The 16,771-nt window shown below is 44.2% G+C and overlaps 1 long non-coding RNA gene across 6 annotated transcripts in view; it reads left to right on the forward strand.

Moving 5' to 3' along the window:
- The window catches only part of LOC124238856 (uncharacterized), an 86,331-nt gene that overhangs the window by 31,292 nt on the left and 38,268 nt on the right, over positions 1-16,771 (forward strand). The gene's annotated exons all lie outside the window — the stretch shown is intronic.

Below are 16,771 nucleotides of genomic sequence, written 5' to 3' on the forward strand. Positions count from 1 at the left end.
AAGGAGTAAGCTGTGGTGGGGGCGGAGGTGAGGGTGTGGTGTGCCGTGCCCTTACTGTATGTACTGGAGGTGGTGGCCCCTGTTATGTGACTCTTACAGTGAATATTACTGAATAAAGAAGAGGTGTCTCTCTCTTGCCTTTCCAAGGGAGACCAGATGGCAGTGGGTGCTGGCCGAGATTCAGGGGAGCCTGGTGTATGGGTTGGCAGGGGAGACAGCTTGAGGATGTCAGATGATGGAGTGAGAAGAGACTGGACGGTCTGTCAAGTGGTGTAATTTCCCAAGAATGTGCCCTGCCCCTCAAAGACTTCCCTTAGCTGTTTTCTATTGCTTGGTATTCTACAAGTGAAATTTCTTTCCCTTGATTTAAGTCTTTGGTACCCTATTAAAAATGAAGAGACTCCAGGAAGGAGTTTAATTGTGAAGAGTCTTGGTCATGTATGTAGAAGTGTGAATGAGTTTATGAGATTGATTTCTGAGAACTAGAGTAAAGCAGGGGCAGAGAGGAGAGGGCACTGTGCTCCCAGGTTGGAGGGACAGGAAGGAGGCACCACTGATTTTGAGATAAAGGCCCTGAAAAGAGAAGTTAGGTCCCTAAATAAATGCTTTGTTTCCTTCACAGTTTTGTCTGAGTAAACACAAGCAGCTGAGGGTGGTGGGGATGGAGGCTCTTGACCCCAAGAGGGGGTGCTGTAAAAAGATTTCCCACCAGCATGCTGGGTATACAGGCACAGCGTTGTCTGGAGAGCAGCTGACAGGCATAATGTAACAAGGAGTATAGGATCTTTGGGTTTGTGGTTTGCTGTGATGTCCTCAGACAAGACTGTCACAGATGTTAGGAAGTGGAAGGCAGCTTCCCAGAAATGATGTAGAATGGTGGTGCAAAAGAGGCCTCCAGTGACAACATGGGCAGGGCACTTCCTCCGTGGCCACTGGTCACTGACACCTTCTGGTCTTGATTTCCCAATGAGCTGTGCTGAGATTGGGCTTTAGCGGAAAGCAAAGTAAGCCATGTCAAAAGCAATGACAAAGCACTTGGGGTGTCCATACAAAGGTGCAGTTCCTCCTTGTCCACCAACTTTGTAGAGCCAAAATAGCTAATCCAGAGGCTGCCAGCGTAGTGCCTGTGATGCAGATCTACAACTTTTTTGGCCTGAATTTTTCCAGAGAGAGAGAGCCTTCCTAGTTGACTCTTCATCATCTTTCATTTGCCAGTGCTGTCACACTGCCTTTGTGATCTGAATTCTCACATCTTTTTCTCCCCCAAGGAGTCTTTGACAGAGGCAACTCAAATCTCAGTGCCTTTCCCAGCTCCTCACAGTTGGGTTCCTGAATGCCCTTCACCCTCAGGCTTCAACTTACACTCTGTTCATTTTCCTACCCTAAATCCAGAGCATTTTCTTTGGGATCAGACTTTTGGCTTCTTTCAGGACTCTGGGCTTCTGATTCATTTCTTCTGGCACATTCCCTTAGTGGGCTATCCTAAGAATGGTCTCTACCCCTCACTTCTTAGAGTTTGACAGGGTCTGGACCTCTTTCCCTGCTGGAATCAGCATGATTCTGTGGAGGTTTCTGGATGTACCACGTCCCTTCGTCTCTCCCCAACCACCATTTCCCCATACACAAAATGTAGTGATGTAGCTGGATCTGCTGATCATCAGGATTTTGGAGCCAGGGGCCCCAGCAGGGAAGGGCTCTTGGGCATGCGTACTGTGCCCTGAGTGCCAGCTCTGTCCACCAATCTGCCTCCCCTCCATCTCACCTTTATTTTGGCTTTTTGTTAAGGGGATCAAGCTCTGTCCAGTTGGTCTGCCTGGACCCCTATCCCTGTCCAGGACTGCAGCCCTGTTGTCGACCCCTTACCGGGGGCTGTGGCCTTTGCTTTCCAGCCTCTCTCAGGCTGGGTCCCTTCTCCAATACTAGAACTTTTTCTTGCAACTAGTATCAATAGGTAGAGTTCTGCACGTGCTCACATCTCCCAGTGTTGACCGCCCTGCACTCTGCCTAATACTCTTTGGGCTAATTGGATATCATGCTGGTCTGTCCAGCTGTACTTCTGGAACAAGGCTCTTAGCTTAGTTGGGCCTGTGTCCTGAATTTCATGTTAGCTCTCCAACTGCCTCTGCCTCAAAAAGAGCTTTCGATATGCATTTATAAAGCTCCAAAATGGAAATAGAAAATATAACAGATTCCAAACTTATTTAACTGGAGGACCATTTTTTTTCCTTGAAAGAATATTTATTAAAATTTCACAGAAAATGGTGTTTGGTGAAACACAGTTTTGGAAAGTATGAGGCTGTATCCCAAAGGAATGGACAGCATATGGAGATTTCTAGGTGAAGATAATGTGACAATCAGTGAAAAAAATTCTTTTGGGGTAGGAAATCTCTCCTGGTGCTCTTCATTCAACAAATGGCCACCGAGCTCCTACTATTTACCAGTCTCTCTGCTGGAATCACACCACATGTTTGACCACTTACTGTGTGTCTGCATAAGGCCAGCTCTGATCTGGAGTGGTGCTCTAAAGTGGAGGAGGTTCTACATTCTTTCTCCTATATTTCAGTCCTCTTCCCCTTTCCTCCAGTTGAAACAGGAAATGGTGCATGAAGTGATGCCATCATGGCCACAGACATCATCAGCTTCTGGATCTAAGGAAGGAGGGCTTCTCTGAGGCTTCTTTCCCCAGGTTTGATCTCTTCCAGGATTTCTCTAGTGCTCCTGAGCACCCCTTCCCTCCCACTCTGAGACTGTTCATCTCAGCAACAGTCTCAAGTCTCACTGCTAGTTCAGGATTTTAACTTTACATATGGAGGTCAGTGTCAAGTCAGATGGAGCTCGTTTTTATGGAATGGGTGTGATATAAATTTTCTACTTGCCCTGTGAAATCCTTCTTTGTTTATAGTTCATGGACAGTCCAGACTATAATTTTTTTCAACCCTTCAGTGAAGATAAACCTGTGTTCCGTGATCAGGGTGATCTTGCAGGTGGAGAGCCATTTAAATCTGGCAAGGTGCTTGACTAAGTGCCATGAGCTCCAGCTGGCATAGCTGGTAACCAAAGAGGAAGCCAGTCACTTCTTCTGTATGCCGTTCCCACGACTGCCAGGAAAAGACCACTTGAAGCAGATAGAAATCTCTGACTGAGACTCCTGATTAAGAAATACTAGGGCCCTTTGAGACCCTGATGTATGTGTCTTTACTGTCATGAGTGAGATCTTTGGTTGGCTGATCTGAACTCAGATAGTTGGCTGAGCTAATTCTAAGACAGACTAGATGGAAAGGCTCAGCTTTGACCCTGCCCTTTAGTTCTGGTGTTCTTTGAACATCCAACAAGTGGCATCCTCCACCCACAAGCCCCAACCTAGTGGCCTTGGCCTATGGCACTTGTCCATTTCTGCCCCTTCTTCTGAAAGACCTTAGTTTTAACTGTGAAGGTCAGGGACTAAGCTCACTTACAGGAAGGTGGAAAGAGGGCTTGAAATGGACATTTAGAAATCTTAAATTGGGGTCAGCCCTGTGCCTGAGTGGTTAAGTTCACATGCTCCGCTTTGGCGGCCCAGGGTTTCACGGGTTCGGATCCTGAGTGCGGACATGGATGACACCATTCATCAAGCCATGCTGAGGAGGTGTCCCACATAGCACAACTAGAAGGACCCACAACTTAAAATACATAACTATGTACCCGGGGACTTTGGGGAGAAAAAGGGAAAGTAAAAAAATCTAAAAAAAAAAAAGAAAAATAGAGCCAGTTTGTTATTTGGTCAGTCTAGTATCAATTGGTTTATAACTACAGAAGGCTTGTTTTCCCTGACTAGTCTTTCCCTAACAGGCTCCCTTACGTGAAGACATTTCCAAAGATTCTGTCCTTGGCCCCCTTCTCTCTTCCCTCTATATACTCTCCTTGAGTGGTGTCATCTGTGCTTACAGTTTTAGCTTCTACTGATATACCAAAAACTCTCAAAATCTCTGTCTCGAACCTAAATCTCTTTTCTGAGTTCCTGAGTCAGGATGGCCAAACACTATTGACATTATAACCTGGATGGCTCTTAGGCATTTTTTTTAAAGAGGAATTTTACTTCTTTTTTTTTAAGGTATGTTTTTTGGTGAGGAAGATTGGCCCTGAGCTAACATCTCTTGCCAATCTTCCCCCTTTTTCCCCCACCCCAGAGTCCCCCAGTGCATAGTTGTATATCCTAGTTATAGGTCTTTCTGGTTCTTCTATGTGGGTGGGACACTGCCTCAGCATGGCTTGATGAGTGGTGCTAGGTCTGCGCCCAGCATCTGAACTGGTGAACCCTGGGCTGCCGAAGCAGAGCACATGAACTTAACCACTCGGCCACAGGGCCAGCCCTGCTCTTAGGCATTTTAAACTCAACATGTCCTAAGCCAAATTATATTTTTCATCAACCCAACCTCCTCCTCCTATTCCCCTGTTCCTTCCTGTTCCTATTCCTCCTCCTTTGCGCCTTGACTTAGGAGCATCGCCATCCAGAGTCATTTGTAAACTTGCTTCTGCATCACTATCTTCCACTATTCCCCCACCAGGAATTTAGTAGGCTCTGAGTGTAATGTAGGATGTTTAGGATGTGGGGGTGGGTGGTTCCTTCCTTCTTTCTTTCTTTCTTTCTTTCTTTCTTTCTTTCTTTCTTTCTTTCTTTCTCTCTTTCTCTCTTTCTCTCTTTCTCTCTTTCTCTCTTTCTCTCTTTCTCTCTTTCTCTCTTTCTCTCTTTCTTCTCTCTTTCTCTCTCTCTCTCTCTCTCCCCCCCTCTCTCCCTCTCTCCCTCTCCCTCTCCCTCCCTCCCTCTCTCCCCCTCCCTCCCTCCCTCCCTTCCTCCCTCCCTTCCTTCCTTCCTTCCTTCCTTCCTTCCTTCCTTCCTTCCTTCCTTCCGGTTGTGGTTCTTGTCTGTAAGGCATCTATAGTTGAATTCAATAGAGAAGTTAGAAGATAGAAAAAAATAACAGTTAAAGGTTAAACTGATATTCAGATTCTAAGTAAAGTGGAAGTTCTGGAAAGGAAGCATCTCAGGGCTAAAACCTTGGGAGAAAGCTTCATGAAAGAGATGAGAATTGATCGAGGACACCCTAGGTAGGGCAAGTAGCAGAAGACCCCTTGGGGGGCATACGGAGTGGAGAAGGGATGGGGCATATGATCCTTAGCCACTGGCTGCTTCTGTAAGTCACCACTGAACCTCATTCAGTTTGGTTCCTTTTAAAAGGTTCTCAGGATTGACCATCCTAGTGTAACCTAGTAGCTGGAAGTATCCTTTCCCTTAAAATTTTGGCTCAAAGTGTCAGTTTACGACTTGTAGAAAGAAAGTCTGATTCCTTCACTCAGATTTCTTCAAATTCCTGGAAGATCATGTATTTATGGTCACTCTAATTGTGAGCTCTTGCTTCCACTGTATTAGTTCAGGTTATAGATGATCTTACTGTCTCAAGCATGCTGTCCCTGTTTCCATCCACATTGGCCCAGATGTAGAACTCAGATATCTCCCAGCTAAAGCTTTTATGTATGCAGCAGACTTTATTAAAGGTTTGGTATAATGGAGAGTATTGTATATTGCAGCAAAGCAAGCAACTTGAATTCTAATACTGGCTATCCCTGTGCCTTAAAGTACTTTTGGCCACCTCTCCATTAGGGATTCGTCACTATTCATATCACCCATGAATATGGCCTTGGTCTCTTATTATCTTATCTTTCTTTCCTCTGCAAACCTTCCTGACTCTGTAGCCACTAAGTACTCCAGATACTTCTTACTCTATTATGCAAAGCCAGTGAACTCTAACTCTCCCTCCCAAATTTACCTCTGTATGTCCAAAGCCCACCAAAGGGCTCGGCTGTGTAAAAAGCTCATCCACTTCTTTAACCACACAAAGAATTTGTAGAAGCTCTGATGTGTTCCTTTACATGACCTTCCCTCTTTTGAAAGCATCTCTTGTTTTAACTCTCATTTACTTCTCTTACCCCAGGAGTGGTTTACTTTGAAGCATCTGTGAAGGGAAGGTAAGAGGATATTCCAGGCGAGGGCAACAATGTGAATATAGGCAGCAACCTACATAAAACCTATTGTGGGCAATGAGAAAACTAGTCCAACTGGAAAGAAGAAGAATTCTTGGGGAGCAGAGCTCAGAATAGATTAGAAAGTCCAGAAACAGAGCTAAGTTTCAATGGGAAAGGATATTGTTTAGGACAAATGTTTAGCCATTAAAAAAAAAAATCTCTGTCACCTTCTACCAAAATAAATTTTAGATGGATTAAAGATTTCTACATAAAAGCTAAAGTAATAAATGCACTAGAAAATAGATTTTTTCAGTATGACACCAAAGGCAGAAACTATAAAGGAAAAAGTGTGGTGAATTAGCTATAAAAAAAAAATCACAACAGTCTGCATAAATAAAAGATAGATGACAAACAGGTTAAAGAGGATTTTCAGCGTATCTCTAATGTGCACAAGGCTCTTACAAATCTCTAGGAAAAAAAGCAAAAACATCAAGAGAAAATGGGCCAAAGTCATAGAAGAATAAATATAAATGACTAATAAAGCATATAGAAAAAGGCTGTTTCACTTACAATCCAGGAAACACAAAGAGAAATGAGATATCATTTTTCAATTGTTAGATTGACAAATATTAAAAAGAAGAAAATATTTATTGCTGTTGAGGGCTTGAGGAAACAGGAATTCATACTCTGTTGCTGGGAATATAAATATGATCTCTCTGACATTCGGTTTGACAAAATGTAGCAAATTTAAAGTGCTTACACTCTTAAACTAGCAATTCAACTTCTAGGTATTTATCCCAAGGGCAAGTGTGCAGAGATATATGTATGAGGATATTTATTACTACAGAGCTTATAAAACAATCACCATGGCCATCAGTAGGAGATTGGTCAAATATGGTGTGTCCATACAATGATAAATAAAGTAGATTTATAATTATTGACACAGAAAGATGGCCACAATATATACATGAAGAAATGTGTAGCATATGAACCTGTTTCAGTTGAAATAAATAAATATAGCCATAACTATGTGTAAATATTAAAAAACCATATAACAAATTGTTAATAGAAATTACCTTTTATGATTCAGAAAAAAAAAGCCACTTAAAAACATAGGAAATGGAAGGGCTGGCCCAGTGGTGCAGTGGTTAAGTTTGCACGTTCCGCTTTGGTGGCCCACGGTTTGCTGGTTTGGATCCCGGGTGCAGACATGGCCCCACTTGGCAAGCCATGCTGTGGCAGGCGTCCCACATATAAGGTGGAGGAAGATGGGCACAGATGTTAGCTCAGGGCCAGTCTTCCTCTGCAAAAAGAGGAGAATTGGCAGCAGATGTTAGCTCAGGGCTAATCTTCCTCAAAAAAAAAAAAAAGGGAAATGGATTCCGACTTGAGGGTGGTGGGGGCTGACAGTTATTTTACCCTGGTGGACTAGGTAGTGAATAGTGTTGATAAAAGCAGTGATCAGGGAAGGTTTTATGGTGTGAATGTGTGAAATGAATGAAGTGAAAAATGAGGTTAGAGAAACCAGTTAGGATAATAAAGCATCAACTGGGGTAGGTAGCAGGATTAGAACGGAAAGGACCAATCTGAGAGACATTTCATGGAAGAAACCACTGATCTGATAGTCTGTCAGTCAGGAAGAGGATAAAGAATCAAAAATAAAAGGGCCTGTCTAGTGGTGCAGCAGTTAAGTGCGCATGATCCGCTTCCCAGTGGTTCACCGGTTTGGATCCCGGGTGCGGACATGGCGGACAAGCCATGCTGTGGCAGGCATCCCACATATAAAGTAGAGGAAGATGGGCACGGATGTTAGTTCAGGGCCAGTCTTCCTCAGGAAAAAGAGCAGGATTGACAGCAGATGTTAGCTCAGGGCTAATCTTCCTTAAAAAAAAAAAAGAAGAAAGAATAACAAGTCACTGATAATGCCAAGGTGTCTATTTACTCTGTGCAGCTTGAAAATTACTCATCATGACTGGAAAGGAGAACCAGTCTTCTAGAAGGGTGAGACAAATTTGTTTTGTGGAGTTGAATTTGAAGGGCCAGAGGTGCATCCAAAACGAAATGTTCTGTAGGCTGGGGATTCATTTAGAGGAAAAGGTACTTCTAGAATAGACTCAGTCACCGGAGTCACTCTCTAGATTTGACCCCCTCGACATGTGCTTGGGGGAGGGGTGGTCATATTTTGGTTCTTTTTCCTGTTGGCAGTCTTTTTTTTTTTTTTTTTAAGATTGGCACCTGAGCTAACATCTGTGCCAATCTTTTCTTCTTCTTCTTCTCCTTCTCCTCCTCCCTTCTTCTCCCTTCTCCTTCCCCTCCTCCCCCTCCTCCTTCCCCTCCTCCTCCCCCTGCTCCTCCCCCTGCTGCTCCTCCCCCCCCCAAAGCCCCCCAGTACATAGTTGTATATTCTAGGTGTAGGTCCTACTGGTTGTGCTTTGTTGGCAGTCTTGACAGACCCTGGAGAGGAGCGTGTGGCAGTGGTCTCAGCTGGAACCTGAGAGTAGAGCTTGAGGAGGGGTAGGAGTGGGCAGTAGTCACCAGAGTAAAACAACAGCCACAACATTATTTAAAAATCACTCTACGGGGTTCGCCCGGTGGCGCAGCAGTTAAGTGCGCACATTCCGCTTCAGCAGCCCAGGGTTCGCCGGTTCAGATCCCGGGTGCAGACATGGCACCGCGTGGCAAGCCATGCTGTGGTAGGCGTCCCACATATACAGTTGAGGAAGATGGGCATGGATGTTAGCTCAGGGCCAGTCTTCCTCAGCAAAAAGAGGAGGACTGGCAGCAGATGTTAGCTCAGGGCTAATCTTCCCTGAAAAAAAAAAATCACTCTATCATGTACAAAGGCCATTATATACAGTGACTTACCTAACACAATCCTATATGCTTTGCATTATTATTTTTTTCCTTTTGGGTGAAGTTCAATTTCTCGTTTTACTGAATCTCAATTAGAGGGTTAGAATTAGGACTCAAACTAAGGTATTCAGGTCTCAAATTTCATTTCTCATTTCTCCACTCTCTGTCTCTTGGAGATGAATTTTCCACAGAGAGAGAGACTAGAGCAAAAGCTGCAACCTGGAGCTCGGGGTACCCACAGTTAAGAGGTGGGAGGAGGAGGGCCAGAGAAGACACTCAGTCACTCACAGTCACTGCCCTGTCCCCTGGCCTTTGTAGGCCCTGACAGTCCTCTAAACCAGAGAATGTTGGATGTTCCTTTGAAACATCCAAGTTGGGAGGAAGTCCTAATTTGTTCATAAATCCCTGGAGGTGTTTTGGAAGTAGGGTTCACCAGTTTGGTTACAGCAGAGTTAGTGTGGTGGCTTAGTGGTTTATTGAATTCTGGCTTCATTCTGTTGAAGGCAACACAGTAAAAGCATATTGACTTACGCCCATGAGGGAAGGGCTTGTCTGTATTAATTACATGAAAAAATTTTGTGTGTGTGAAATTGTTAGGCTTGTCTGGATTAATGACATGAAGACATATTTTTTTGTGAAGTCATTAGGTTTGTTTAGTTTTGGAGTCACGTGGTAACTCACTTGTGTAGGCACCAGGTGGTAGAGATCGTAAGAGGATCTACTTTAATGAGCAGAAATCAAGTCTTTTAAGTCACTTCGGTTTTCCAACTGACAGTCGTGTTCATGGAATTAAATTATATAGCTAACCCGTTCTGATAGCATAAACACAAAAAGCAGTTATCTCCTAAACAAACACGCGGACTTCTGTGGTTACTATTAGTGGTTACCACGGGGAACGGAGGTGGGGGTGGGCACAAAGGGCGAAGGGGCACACCTGTGTGGTGACTGACAAATAATGTACAACTGTAATTTCACGATGCTGCAAACTATAATGACCTCAACTAAAAAAAATAAAAATTAAAAAAACCACAGTTATATCCTGTCAGAAGTTCTGAATCAACAGGGTCCACTTTAAAGAGGTTTTCCTGCAACTATTGGGCTGGTGTCCACAGAGAATCCCACAGGCATCCCTGCAGCCCGGTGCTGGGAGCATAGTGGGCAGTCGAGAAACAGTGGTTGAATGAATGAGTGAGCGAGCGAGTGAAGGACAGAAGGAATCTCTCCCTGAGGCGTCTTGAGCTATCTTCCCACAGCCTCCTGCTACAGCTTGGCTGGGTGGTTTTAGGACAAGCCTTATCATTTGGGATTTTGTAATGGGGAGGGTGGAAATGGAGGCACCATGGGAAGTTGCTGTTCTGTGAGTTGGTGACTCCACAGAAGGGATGTATCCAAAACCAGTAAGCTGGTGCCACTTGAGTCCAGGTCATATGAGCTCTCCTCCTAAAAAGATCAGGCTGCTGAGAAGGTCTCTGGAGCAAGTGATGAGGCCCACGGAGTTAGGAGATTTCCTGTTGGCAACCTTGGTGTTACCCAAAGAGGGCAGCTACTTTCTAAGTCCTCTGAAGGAGGCTCTCCGCCACCCTTCCTTCTCACTGCTTGGATTCTAAGTAGGGCCCTCGCTGGCTTCTGCTTATCCTGCCTGGCCCTGCCCTCTGACTGTGAGCCATTGGCGATTTTTAGCCCTCCTGGAAATTGCACCCTTTATGAGGGTAAAGCAAACTGTGAAGTTCTGGTTCTGGCTCCAATCACCTGGCCCTGCCCTGTGTTTCTTGGCATGCATTCCTGGCCACCTTTTTACCCTTAGCACAGTCCTCCAAGCCTGTAATTCTGCCTGGGTAAGGATTAAGTACTGGCTTCTTCAGAGGGACTGTCAGGGCAAGAATATCATGTTTTGGAAGACGCTCCTGACACCAATCTCCATGTCTTGCCTTAGGAGAATTATTGGTCTTATATAGATGATCTAACAGTTATATTGGGAGTGGTTGGGGGACTTGGAGATTCTTCATATCACAAAAGGACTTACTGCTAGGTTTCTTTAAGCATTGAACCTGCTTTTCAAAATAAAATTTGATTTCACGCTGTAAGTAATGTACAATTATTTGCAACAGAAAAAAACTTTTGAGATTTTCTAGGCAAACTTCCTTGTTTCACAAGTCAGCAAACTTCAGGAGGTCCAGCAAGGGCAAAGCCGTGCCTGTGCTGGGGAGCTGACGCTCAGGTTATGTGAAAGGAATTGAAGCAGAGAGGAGCAGACACTGTGTGAGAGGAAGTCTCAGTTGCTCCTGGAGGAGCATTTTTCTGGTTGTTTTCCAAGTGAGGGAGGGGAAGAACGCATTTCTTCCCCAGGAATGCCCTGCTCATATCCCTCGGATTGGGTAATTCCTGCCTCACTGACTTTTAATGTAGTCCTTCCAGACTGAACCCAAAACAACATGGTAATACCTCAGTATTTGAGACTTAGAGGCACGTTTAAATAAGTAAAACTCTAAATTACAGGATGTGAATGCAACTTTAAATTCAATGTGTAAAAAAAGCCAAATATTAAGTTAGCAAAATGTTAGTGGAAGTTCTTCAGGGGGCCTTATTGAATTAGTTGATTAGATTGATTTTTAATTAGAATTATCCAATCTATAATAGGTATTTATAAAATCCATTCATTCATTTATCAAATATTTATTAACTACAGAGAGTTCTATGGTAACTTGAGATATAGACTAAAACTGTGGGAACTCAGGAGAGGTGGTTTGTAGCTTTTGGACCTAGAGAATCAGGGAAGTTTTGTGAAAACAAGTTTCTTTGTTTTAAAGAATGCTTTAAACAGTCTTGCTGGGGCTGGCCCCATGGCCTAGTGATTCAGTTCTGCATGCTTTGCTTTGGTGGCCCAGGTTTGGTTCCTGGGCACAGACCCACACCATTCATCAACGGCCGTGCTGTGGTGGTGACTCACATACAAAATAGAGGAAGACTGGCACAGATGTTAGCTCAGGGCGAATCTTCCTCAGCAAAAAAAAAAAAAAAAACCTTAAACAGTTTTGCATATACTCCAGTCAAAGGTAGTGTTGATACAAAGGAAAATCTGTTCTCATCCACATTATTAAAACTGAATTAGTATCAACACAATACATTTCCTTTCACTGTGCTTCTTTACTGATCTCTAAAGCAGTTTCCAAAGAGCAGACCTTTGGTAACCAGGAGCAGTCCACTCTGTTTGCTAGACAGTACCTCTGCAGCTAGGGAATGGGGGCAAGGTTAGGGACACAGTCAGGGAGACCACTTCTTCAAGGAGCTTGTCTGTAAAGTGAGGAGAGTTAGTGAAGGGAGGGGACCCAGCATCTAAGGTGAGTTCTTTATTTTTTGAGACCCAAGCATGTCCCTGCGCTGTGGGGAAAGGGCTAGTAGAGAGGGAAAAGTTGAAGATAGAAAAGAGAAAGAAAAATTGTTGAGCAAGGCCCCTGGGGAGAAGGGGCTACTGCATCCTGAGCACAGGTGGAGAGTTTGAACTTGAACTGAACAAATGACAAGGCTACCACTGAGGTTAGCTTCACCACCACGACTACCACCCTTTATTGTTTTCCTACCTTTTGTTAGCACTCGTTTGAGCTCTTTTAAGTTTCATTTGCTAGGGATGAGAGATGTTATGGGGCAGAGGAATTTGGTAAGATTTTGGGGAGACAGAATGTTGGAGTTTCCTCTTGTTGGGCTTTGTTTTCTCTGGGCAGAAGAAGTTGAAGTCATCTGCTGGGAGCAGGGGACATAGTGGGTATGGTGGCATGGTTTTTAAAAGCTGTTGTGCCAATGGCAGTGATCTGAGGACGTGGAGGAGGACAGTTGAGCTGTGCTTAAGACCCAGATAATGTTGGAGATGCTGACTTTCTAGAGGAGCAGCCCTCATGACTTAATGGTTGCTTTAGAAGTGCTCAGCAACTTGGGGGTTAAGGCAGAGGACTTTTGTACTCAAATAGGAGCTCTGGTTTGTGGGGCAAATGGAAGACTTGGAGTAAAGGGGGCCTAGGATATGGTAGCAGAGTAGTTGTCATCTAGTTGGCTAGAGAAAGAGGCATGATAGGCAGCAAAATGATGGGGGCTGGGGTGTGAAGAGACTGGAAATCTCAGTGTAGTTGAAATACAGAAGCCGAAAAGTAAAGACAAGAAGAGGTAGAAATTTAGGAGTTCATGACAAGGCAAAGGGTCTGACTTGGAGTAGAAAAGCAGACTCTGATCGAGGACCAAAGTCCTTGATGACCACGAGGTTAGTAGCTGATGGCAGTGAGGAGGAGTGTAGCCATGGCCTCGGCAAAGGAAGGGTTTTTGTAAGGTTGTGGGAATAATAGCTTGAAGCACCATCAAGACAGTTCGTCTGTTTCTCCTCTTGGTACCGCTGGGTACTGAAGAATGATTTTTTGGCAGAATCTTCATGGCCCAGAAACCCAGTTCCTCAAGGAGTGTCAGGTTTCAGCTGGGGGAAAGAGGCCAGAACCATCTTTTGGGCCTGCTTTCTACACTGCCTGCCTAAATACAGTGGAGTTTTAATAGTTGGGGGACGGGAGAAGTTCTGGCCAAGTGAGACATCCCCACAAAGTACGGGGCCTTTAGGCAGATTTTGTGGGAACCGGGACTAAGTATTCTTGCAGGCAAAATCCCATTTGGCCACAGGGTTTTTTGAACTGTTCAGGATCAGATTGGGCCAGTGCTAATCTTCTGTGAGAGGCTCAAGGGAAGTGTTGTAAAGGTCTTGCTTAAAACTCTGGGAGGCAATGGACTCTTGAGCCTTTCTGTTCCTGTGGGGTCTGGAATTTATTTTTCCTTCCATGGTGACAGTAAATAATGCCCTAAAAAGCCCACATAGTTTGAAAGAATCTGGAAGTACTCAGATTATTGTTTATAAAGATGTTTTTGGATTTTCAGTGGTTCAGGTTTCCTTTGACATTGTTAATACATGATTCTAAGCAAAAATTAAGAAAGAAGCCCTGAGGGCTGCCTGGTGGTGCAGCGGTTAAGTGTGCACGTTCTGCTTTGGCAGCCTGGGGTTCGTCGGTTCGGATCCCGGGTACAGACATGGCACTGTTTGGCAAGCCGTCCTGTGGTAGGCGTCCCAAATGTAAAGTGGAGGAAGATGGGCACAGATGTTGGCTCGGGGCCAGTCTTCCTCAGCAAACCTCAAAAAAAAAAAAAAGCGCCGAAATAGCTGAAAATAAACAAACAAAATCTCACAATTCTTTTTGCCCCTTCTTAACCTGATCCATTTACACCACCACTGTGGCTATAAAACCAGATGGGAACTGCTCAGAAAATGATTGCCTAATAGCCATTTCACCACAGAAACCTAAGCAAGGTTGTGTGGCCCCCAGCAGAAGAAGCTAGGTGGGTCAGGGCTCGGGGTGTGCTGCTCCCATGGAGGTACTTTCTAAATTGTTTGTAATTGGTTTTACCATGTAAAAATGAGAAACTTCTGTCTGGCAAAAGTCATCATAAATAAAGGTAGAAGACAATCAACAGGCTGGGAGAAAATTTTTGCAATATATGTAATAGACAATGGATTAATATCTATAATTTATAAAAGATTCCTATTAATCAATAAGAAAAAGACAACAAATCCAATAGAAAATGGGCAAAGAATACAAACAGGCAAGTCATAGCAGGGCAAACTGGAATTTCATCTGAAGAAGTGGTTATCCTTGAGTACAGGGATGTACTGGACAAGAATGTTCATTGCATTAGTAAATATCCATGAGTAGGGGACTGTAAAGTAGTGTGGTTGTGAAAACGCTGAAGTAGGTTCTGTATCAGTGAGAAAAGCAAGTGCAGAGCAATGGGAATAGAATGTTCCCATTTATTTTTTAAAAAACATTCCTATTTATTTGATTTGGAATGTATTCATTCTGTTTTAAATTTTATTAGAGGATTCCTTTAGGTTAAAAAATATTTAAGGGTGTATTTTTCTAGTCATGACTTTAATGAATGAAATGCCAACTTTTGTCTTCCCCTTATGTAAGATGAAAGGTGTATTCCCATCCTCACCTTCTTCCTCTTTATTTGTTTAACCTGGTATTGTAAATCTTAGCCTCCAAGAAGAATTTAGGGACCTCTCCTTATTCCTTCTTCCGTGGGAACCAGAAGGATTCCTAAGAGATTCTATGGGCTGGCCATGGTGCCTGCTGCTCCTCTTTTTGGTGTGATGAACAAAGGAATTCAAAGCTCAGAATTCTTTCCTAGGATTTGCTCTTTTTTGGTATTCACAGCCTTACAGATCCTGTCTCCTGCCTCTGAAGCATTGAGAGAGGCTGGGGCCTCCTCTCTTTGGGACACCCTGCTTGCTCCTTCCCCTTAGAAAGGGAAGGGAATTATCTGAGTGGCCCAGGAAGGCATGGCTTAGAGCTAGCCTAGGTCTTGGGAGGAAACCAGCTCCTTGTGGTTGCCCTTGCATCACCTTTGGAGAAGCCTATTAGCCGGTTTTTATCTTGGTCTCGGGCCCACACCAACCTAGGTGAAAGGAGTCCTTGAAGCTGACACCTTAGTTTTGCCTATTTCACTGGAGTTTGAGGCTCTGGAGCTCCAGCCTGGAAACAACAGGAATTCCATCACAAGGTGGCACAGGGATGTAAACTCTTTTGTCTTTCAAAAACAGGCAACACTTTTGGGACAGAAGCATTGCTTTCCTTCGTCACATTCTCAGTGTCAGTAGACCCCAGTAGGGGTATGGGAGAATTGTTTTGGACTTGTAACATAGGCTTTTCTTTGAGCTGGAGAGTTTACATAGAATTGTAGAAACTTATTTAAAACCAGTACTGACTGCAGCCAGTTCTGCTTCTAAAGATGAGTGGCATAACTCTTATTTGTAGGGGAAAAAATGGTTCCATTTTCTTCTCCACTGCAGAACGGTGATGAGAGAGTGAAAATTCAAAACTTCTTTTTGTTCCTCAGCACTGGTCAGTGGTGGAACCCGGAGTGGATGGTTTGTAGTGCGGCTGACTCCAGCTATGGGTCATTGGATGTCAGAGGAAGGAGGATGGAGAGCTAAGTTGCTCTGAATAATATAAGGGGAATTTAGTTTCCTGAGGGAAGGGGAGACCCCTTCCCAAATGTGGGAAGTGTCTGGAGAAGGTGAAGAAGACAAGCAGCATGGTAGTATAAAACCCCTGTCTCTTCATAACTTCAGGAAAGCCTGATGAATACACAATATTTTGAGTGAGTTTGTATAGGTGTATTTGTTCTTTTGGTAAAGCATGGAGAAAGAGAGCTGAGTCCCACATTTGGACAGCTCAGAGCAGAGGGAAAGGACCAGCCTCAGGAGGTGAGATGTGAGTGAGATCAAAAGTCCAGCAGGAGCTGGAGTTAGAGCCGGAAGGGATTACTAAGAGCATTAGCTGCTGGAAGTTTGCAGAAATTGGGGGAAGGTCATTGGACTTCCCATAGGATTTGGGATAGGGGGATCCAAGAAGCTTTTAAAAACATGTCCAAGGATAAGGTGGTTGCAGCTAACATCTGATTGCTGTAGTGCTGTGTATCTCATAGAATGTTTAACAGTGTTCCCCGCTCCCCCCTGCCAAGATCCTTCTTATGGAGGTCTATTTGTTGGATGCCCCAGGAACTATCCTGATATTCCTCTTCCTGCCCCATGGACTCCATTTTTTCAGTTCAGACTCCAAAAGGGAAGTAAAACTTTCCAAGAAAGGGCTTGTCATTCCCTTCCCTTCCAATTAGGAATCCACAGATCCTGAGGATGCTGGTCAAAGAGCTAGAGAGCTGCAGCCGCCCCAGCCTCACCAGCACTGAGTAGGGCACATCATTTGGGAGTGAAGGGACATGGGTAAAGTCTTCCTCAGACTCTTGGGACTTGAAGACTGCTCTGAGCAAGCATGTAAGCAAATATTAAGACGAGTGAGTGCCCTAAAGCAAGAACCCAAGGTCTCCGAGCAGC

The sequence above is a fragment of the Equus quagga genome, chromosome 5 (genome assembly GCF_021613505.1).
Source record: "Equus quagga isolate Etosha38 chromosome 5, UCLA_HA_Equagga_1.0, whole genome shotgun sequence".
Classification (NCBI taxonomy): Eukaryota; Metazoa; Chordata; class Mammalia; order Perissodactyla; family Equidae; genus Equus; species Equus quagga.